Raw genomic sequence first — 8,028 nt, 5'->3', positions numbered from 1 at the left:
GGGAACTAAGATCCCGCATGCCACACGGAGTGCCCCCCCCGCAAAAAAAAAAGTTAAAGAAAACCCCACTTTAACGCAGATGCAGAGAATGGACTTGAGGACAGGGGGAGGGGGAAGGGTAAGCTGGGACGAAGTGAGAGAGTAGCATCGACATATATACACTAGCAAATGTAAAATAGCTAGCTAGTGGGAAGCAGCTGCATAGCACAGGGAGATCAGCTTGGTGCTTTGTGACCACCTAGAGGGGTGGGATAGCGAGGGTGGGAGGGAGACGCAAGAGGGAGGGGATATGGGGATATATGTATACATATAGCTGATTCACTTTGTTATACAGCAGAAACTAACACAACATTGTAAAGCTACAATAAAGATGTTAAAAAAAACCCCATGTTAATGCTCAAGTTTTCTAATAAGCTATAGAATACAAAATAAATATCATTTTAGTATTGTTTTAATTTCCCAATACACTTTTTTTTTTGGTGGGGGGAGAATTAGCTTACCTTTTAATTGAGAGTGTGAGAAGGAAAGAGTAAACATGTTAACTTTAGCAGCAAGAATGCTGCTCTAAGGATTATGACAGACAAGTTGGCTTTTATCCCATTTGATGCCAATATATGTGTATACAAGTCATAATCCACAAGGAGTGTTTCAGGGCCAAAAGTTAGCTTCCTAGTATACAAAAGCTAATGAGCATTTGAAAAACATTTGCACTTGGAAATTAAATAAAACCTTAGTAACAGGGCTGTGTGCGAGTCTGGTGATATCTGCTCAAGAAGTGCCCTATGCTGGCGCCAGAGGAACATTGCTTGTCTAGGTGGTTTTATACTGCAGAGCTGGTTGGAAGACAGGTCACAACTGGAAAGCCAAAGAAAAGCTTCCATTAACTTCATCTTATTTTAGGGTTCTGGTTCTTGGAAATCTTCAGCTTCCATCTAAGAATGTTGGTCTGTGTCTTCCAAACGGGGACTATTTTTCTTGGTTGAGCTTTTCTTTTTCTTTTGATTTTATCTCCACCACTTTATGAGCTCTTTCAGCCCACCACTTTTTCCAGAAATGCTGGAAGAGGACCGCCACAATTACTATTCTGACCGTCAGTGCACAAGCTGAGCCGATGGCCAGAGCAAGGAAGTGGATCTCAGAGACATGTACAGTGTGCACGATGCTGAGCCAGATCTCCCCTATCAGTCCATCAACGTCAGATGGGTTCTTCACCTGGCAGGTTTATGTCCCACTGTCATCAAACTGCAGATTCCAGAGTTATGACGGAGACATCATACCGGCTCGGGGTTCCCATCCCAGACCACCCGGTCCTTGAAACTCCCACTCATGGGTTTGAAGGGATCCACATGGTAGTGGAAAACAAACTGCTCAGACCACCCCCACCTCCAGGTCACTGTTAGTGCATCAGCCATAGGGGCAAAGCTGGGGAAAATGCACAGAAGATAAAGAGAATTAAATTGTTCTGTTCCTGCGTTTAGAGAGTGTACCATAAAGCTCAGGGATTTTTATTCTTAAGAATAAAAATTCTCGGGAGTTCCCTGGCAGTCCAGTGGTTAGGACTCCATGCTTTCACTGCCGAGGGCCCGGGTTCAATCCCTGGTCCGGGAACTAAGATCTCACAAGCCGTGTGGCACAGCCAAGGAAAAAAAAACGAATAAAAATTCTCAGGAGTCCCATGTAACTAAAGACTCTGAGAATAGAAAATTTGATTAAATCACGTAGTAATCAAATACAAAGATTACTACAAAAACAATACAGCTCCAATCAATCTTTGTCTAAACTATATTATCAAGCACCTGTGAGCAACCCTAAATTGTACTGAAAACTGTACATAAAAGCCAACCACACTTAGGCTCTAGAGGGAAAGTCAAGAGCAAACCTTGATAATGCTTCCTGTCACGCCTTCACCCTAAGATTTCGAATGTCTGTGCTCTTCACAAATGAGACAACTTTATAAAAGCTGCTTTTAAATTTCAGACGTTGGATCACAGTAAATTCAGTGTGAAATAATCCACTGTGGGATAAAAGTTCACGGGGGTGACAAATGGAGTTAAGGAAGTCCCTGGTGCCTTCCTTCTGAGAAATACTACACCCACAGAGTTACAGTGGATGGCTAGCACCTCAGAAGGCTACACTTCCTTCTGTATACAAGTGAAACTGCCTCAAGGAAACGGAAGCTTTTTTTCTGAAGTGATTAGTATGAGTACCACACTTAAGACTTAAATAACAGGTTCTAACCCTCCACGTGGAGTGGAGAAAGGCAGTGGCTTAGAGCAGAGATGGAGCCCCAGGGCAGCCCTTTCAGAGTGGTAGCTGAAGATAGTAGGATTTCTGGTTCTCTTTTCCCTTCATCTAAATAAAGCTGCACTGTGTGATACGGGGGCCATTTAGCCACATAGGCTTGTTGAACACTGGAAATGTGGCTAGTATGACTGAGGACCTGACTTTTTATTTTGTCAAGTACACAACATAACATTTACCATCTTAACCATTTCTAAGTTCAGTAGTGTTAAGTACATTTGGTATTGTGCAACCAATCTCCATAGTTTATTTTTATCTTGAAAACCTGAAACTCTCTGCTTATTAACAACTTCCCATTTCCTGCCTCCCCCCAGTGTCTGGCAGCATCACCATTCCAATTTCTGGCTCTATGAATCTGACTACTTTTGATACTTCATGTAAGTGGAATCATACAATACTTGTCTTTTTGTGACTGGCTTATTTCACGTAGCATAAGGTCCTCAAATTCATGTCCCAGAATTTCCTCCCTTTGTAAAAAGGCTGAATAATATTCCCTTGTCTGTATACACCACATTTTGTTTACTCATTCATCTGGCAATGGACACTTGGGTTGCTTCCAACTTTTGACTATTGTAAATAATGCTGCTACGAACATTGGTGTACAAATATCTCTTGAGACCGTGCCTTCAATTCTTTCGGTTACATATCCAGAAAACAGAACTGCTGGATCATATGGTAATTCTTTTTAAATTTTTGAGGAGTTATCATACTGTTTTCCACAGCAGCTGCACCATTTTACATTCCTATCAGCAACACACCGAGTTCCAATTTCTCCACATCCTTGCCTTAATGTAAATTTAAAACTCATAATTCAGTTATGGAAAAACTTTTAAGTATGTTTGGAACAACAAGGATATAGGAAACTGCTTTTTCAACTGTAAATTTTATGAAATCTAAATATACATTAAGTATTCCCAACACAAATTAAAATTCCTGACTTAAAAAAATATATGGAGATGTGCTGTAAGTGGAAAACACACCAGGCTTCAAAGAAGAAAAAAAGAACATAAAATGTCTCATTGATAATGTTATATATTGACTACATACGAGATGACATTTTGGATATGTTGATCCAAATAAAACTATTAAAATGAATATTACCTGTGCTTTTACTTTGTAAATGTGGCTACTAGAAAAAAAATTAAATACATTTGCAGTTCACATTATATTTCTATTGGACAGCACTACTATAGAGGTAGCTACTACCACTCGTACCACATAATGAAAGCCATCAGATTCTGGAAGACAAGCTCCTTCTGCAGTCCAGATTGTTGTAAGTCAAGCAAGCCTTTTTTTTCTTTTTTTAAAAAATAAATTTATTTATTTATTTATTTATTTATGGCTGCGTTGGGTCTTCGTTGCTGCGCGCGGGCTTTCCTTAGTTGCGGCGAGCGGGGGCTACTCTTCGTTGCGCTGAGCGGGCTTCTCATTGCAGTGGCTTCTCTTGTTGTGGCGCATGGGCTCTAGGCATGTGGGCTTCAGTAGTTGTGGCAGGCGGGCTCAGTAGTCGTGGCACACGGACTTAGTTGCTCCGCCCGCACCAGGGCTCGAACCCGTGTACCCTGCATTCGTAGGCGGATTCTTAACCACTGCACCACCAGGGAAGTCCCCAAGCAAGCCCTTTTCAATCTCCCTTCTGCCCTTGATATCTACATGCATCTTTCTTTTACTACAGGATTACCTGAATGAAAATTTCTATCCACTGTTACTGTGAAACGCTGGGCTATTATACTTAGTCCCTCAGTGGCTATCTGGGGTCCAGGCTTGAGTATCCTATTTTCTCTGTTTTGTTGGTGTATCATAGCCTGATGCCTTCCATTACAGTAAGTATCAATTAACTCCTGTGCCTGCGTCATGGCTGGGGGCTGTGTGACAACACCACACCACAGAAAGCTCAGGAGATGTGTCCATGTGTTTGCAGAGTCAAAAGAGGCATTTTCATTTCTTCTCCTTCGACTTGACAGTGCTTCCTTGACACAACTTCTCCTCCTGTATCTTTGTGATTCTTACCCACTTACAGCTTATTTCCACTCTGAAAGCAGTCAGGAATCTTACTTTTGTCTATGTGATGACAAAATAGTGGAGCAGGACCTAGACCAGGTGTGGTCACTTTCAGTGACTGTGGCTACAATCCCAGAGGGGTTGAGGGGCGGGGAGGGGGGGGACTATGGGGCCCCAGGAAGGAACCCTGAAATGTCAGGTAGGGAAGATCCAGAAGCTGGAATTGAGGGAGAAGAACTGCTGTGACTAGAGCTGCTGCTCTTGACTACACCTCTTCTCATTTCTGTTGCTCATACTGGGGTCACTCTAGATACAATAACCATCACCCCAGTTCAAAGCAAAAATAAGCTTTCTCCCTAGAGGGTAAATTGGGCATAAGCTTTTTTTTTTTAAATGGTTCTTTTTTTTTTTTATTTATTTGGCTGCATCGGGTCTTAGTTGTGGCACGTGGGCTCTTCATTGTGGCGTGAAGGCTCCAGAGTGCACAGGCTTAGCTGCCTCACAGCTCGTGAGATCTTAGTTCCCCGACCAGGGATTAAACCTGTGTCCCCTGTATTGGAAGGCGGATTCTTAACCACTGGACCACCAGGGAAGTCCCTGGGCATAAGCTTTTTTTAAATAAAATTTTTATTTTGGAATAATTTTAAGTCTACAGATAAGTTGCAAAGATAGTACAGGGAGCTCCTCTATACCCTTTACTTTTTTTCCTGTATTTAATGTCTATATAACCATGGCACATTTGTCAAGACTAAGAAATTCACATTGGTATAATACTCTTAATTAAACTATAGACTTTAGTCTGATTTTACCGTTTATGTCCTTCTACCGTTCTAGAATCCAAACCACAATCCCACATGGCATTTAGCATACAAGCCTTTCATATACCAAGATCTTGCCCCATTTTACCATTCACGTTAATGTTTTGTTTTGATTTCTCGTTAGAGTATAGGCTCTAAAGTTTTGTATGGTTATGTATTATTCATAAATGTAAGTTTATTCATACTGGTGATGCCCACCAAAGACTACCGAAACACAGTTCTGGTCAAACAATGAAGGGTTATTAACTGCTATAGTGAGGGAGACCTGACACTATGGGCAACCATGCATCTCAGGAAAGGGGTGTTAAAGAGGGCTTATTATAGTGCTTGGGCTTGTGTTAGGTGATTTTGGGGCAGGCCCAAGGAAACAGGGGTCTGCTCTGGTGCTGTCAGAAAGCGGGGCAATTCAGTGATTCGCTTAATAGTTTTTATCTGGAAAGCAAGAAAAATGGAGCAGGGCTAGAGTGATCATTAGTGAAGCAACAGTCACTCACGTTAGCTAGGGAAGGGATGTTTGGTCATCTTTTTGTGGTTGCAGTGTCCATCTGTTTAGGCACGATTAGTCTTATTTTCTTCACCTTCCATCTCGTCAGAGACCTCATCTGACATCAAAATTCCATGACGTCGCTTATGTGTATCAGGGCGTTCAGGCCAGCTACCAACGGTGGCTCTGGGGGCTCCTTTACTTCTTAGAGCTGAACCTGATCGTAATTAAGATGGAAAGCAAAAGGAGATTGCTTAGCAGCTTTTGCTACAGGATATGACAACAGTTGGTCCCTGGCACTGCTAATTCGACACTGTACATGTGCTTAACAAATAACTCGTCGCCAAGGGCTGGAAAGTTCGATCTGTCTTTTTCAGAGCAGAAACACGGCTGGTTTGGATGTAGCAGGAACTCAAATGACACTGAACTGGCGTGCGTGTTTCTTCCACAAGTGAAGATCTTAGTGGTGACATCCTCTGCCCCAGCACTTTGTCTCTGAGGACCAGGCCTGAACCGAAAGCCCTGCGGACCTGAAGCAGGGGTCACCAACCCCCTGGGGCCGCTACCAGTCCCTAGCCTGTTAGGAACCCGGCCACACAGCAGGAGGTGAGCGGCAGGCAACGAAGCTTCATCTGCTCCTCCCCATCGCTCACATTACCGCCTGAACCATCCCCCCCACCACTCGCATTACCACCTGAAACTCCAACCCCCCTAAATTGTCTTCCACAGTCCCTGGTGCCAAAAAGGTTGGGGACCACTGGTCTGAAGGAACAAGCCGAGGGAGCCAGGCGAGGTCCCGTGACCCTGCGGAGCAGCGACGCAAGACCTGACAGCACAGCCTGCGGCCGCTCCTCAAGTTCGGCCTCTGGAGCCGCCATTATCGGTCTCCGCTGTTCCCGGTTCCCTCCTTCCTTCTCAGCAGGAAATGACTCTCACTTCCTTCTACCACGCTGGTCTTCAATCCAGCCGTCCTTTGGGCTCACTGTCTGGGGGACTCTCCCCGTCAGTAGCTTTAGAAGCTCAGGCGTGCCTCACCAGGCCTACCCTGGCCCCGAGCAGAGATGAACCATGTCCCGCGCCTCCCTTCCCAGCAGCACCCCGCTCTGCAAGCCCGGCCCCGCCCTGCGCCTGGCCGACCAATCCCCGGCTCCACCCCGGACGCGTCACAATGGCGCCCTCGTGGCCCTGCCCCCGGACGCCCTCCTCGGAGACCCCCGCCCCGGCGCGGTCTTTGCGTCCTTCCGGCTCGCTTTCGGAAGTAGGATTGCGCCGCGTCTTACTGGAGAAGAAGGTGGGGTTTGGCGAGAACCCGGAAGCGGGGCGGGGGCGCGGGTTCCTGGGGCTGTCGTTCCCGGATGCTTGGGCACAGGACCGACAGGGGGCAGAACACGCCGAGAGCCGAAGGGCTTCCGGAGGCGATGCGTGCGCACGACGTGCGGGAGTTGTAAACTCCGGCCCGCCGAGCTCCTGACCACGCCCCTCTTAAGCCCCGCCCAGGGGTTTCCATTGTGATGGTTAAACAGCCTCCACTGCCTCAAGTACTACTGCAGAGTTCCTCGCGTTTCACCCTCTTCTAGGTTCTCACAGGGGTAGGGACGACCGAGGTGCCGGATGTGCAGAAGAGCGGGAGCATGGAGACTCGGAACCCTAAGTGAAGGGTGGGACGGGGGCGGGACAGAAGGGGACGAGTTTGGGGAAAATCCCTTTTTTAGGGCAGGGATGTTCGGGAGCCCTGGACGGGTCCGCATTCTAGGACCCGGAGGTATGAGAAGTCTGCGCCAACATGTAGGGACACCTTTAAGGGTGTAGACGTGGTTGGAAGAAAGCTCTTTTTACTTTCGTTTGTTTTATTTGTTAAGGCAGTACATTCACGTATTTAAAGACTCACAAACTTGCAGAAGGCTTTATTACTCAGAAGGTTTTCTCCTACCCATTTCCTGTTCCCTGAGGAAATATTTTCAAACCTTTGAATTTTTCTTCTCCAGAAGTTTTATTTCTTCCTTTTGTATCTGCATCTCTTCTCTGTATTTTTCCTTCATCAGCTTCACTAAATTTGAATACTTCAATCTGAAATATTTCCTGACTGATTTCCTTTGCCTCCTGGTCACACTTTGCTGCAGCATGTGTGTAGTCAGCCATTTGCTCTTCTCTTTTAATAGTCATACCTTTGACTACATTTTGCACTGGTTCCTTTTTGACAACTCATCTTGCAATGAGCCTGAATTCAGCAGGTTGTGGGAGTGGGTCCAGGGCTTTGTCTCACGCTCTCATATTTTTCTTTATTATAAAGATTTGATTGTAGTTATATTTTCCCACTTTAAAAATATGACATATACGAGATATACTGTAAAACGTATCTCGAAGGTGTAAAGAATACTACTCAATCCGGGATCTGTGTATCCACCACTAATCTTAAGAAGTAGT

General features: G+C 45.2%; 1 long non-coding RNA gene and 1 pseudogene across 1 annotated transcript; both read right to left on the bottom strand.

Annotated features, from left to right (window-relative positions):
- Positions 1 to 932: 932 nt before the first annotated feature.
- On the bottom strand, positions 933 to 2,832 carry LOC137767660 (myelin protein zero-like protein 2 pseudogene; annotated as a pseudogene).
- Positions 2,833 to 3,601: 769 nt separating this feature from the next.
- Positions 3,602 to 6,681, bottom strand: LOC137767582 (uncharacterized). Its single transcript, XR_011074548.1, has 3 exons — positions 6,541 to 6,681; positions 5,615 to 5,821; positions 3,602 to 3,863 (listed from the first exon to the last, which is right to left on the bottom strand). It is a non-coding gene; the product is annotated as an uncharacterized lncRNA (long non-coding RNA).
- Between the last annotated feature and the right edge of the window lie 1,347 nt (positions 6,682 to 8,028).

This window comes from Eschrichtius robustus, chromosome 7, assembly GCF_028021215.1.
Source record: "Eschrichtius robustus isolate mEscRob2 chromosome 7, mEscRob2.pri, whole genome shotgun sequence".
NCBI lineage: Eukaryota > Metazoa > Chordata > Mammalia > Artiodactyla > Eschrichtiidae > Eschrichtius > Eschrichtius robustus.
Note: the sequence above shows the minus strand (reverse complement) of the source record. Positions and strands in the feature narration are given on the sequence as shown.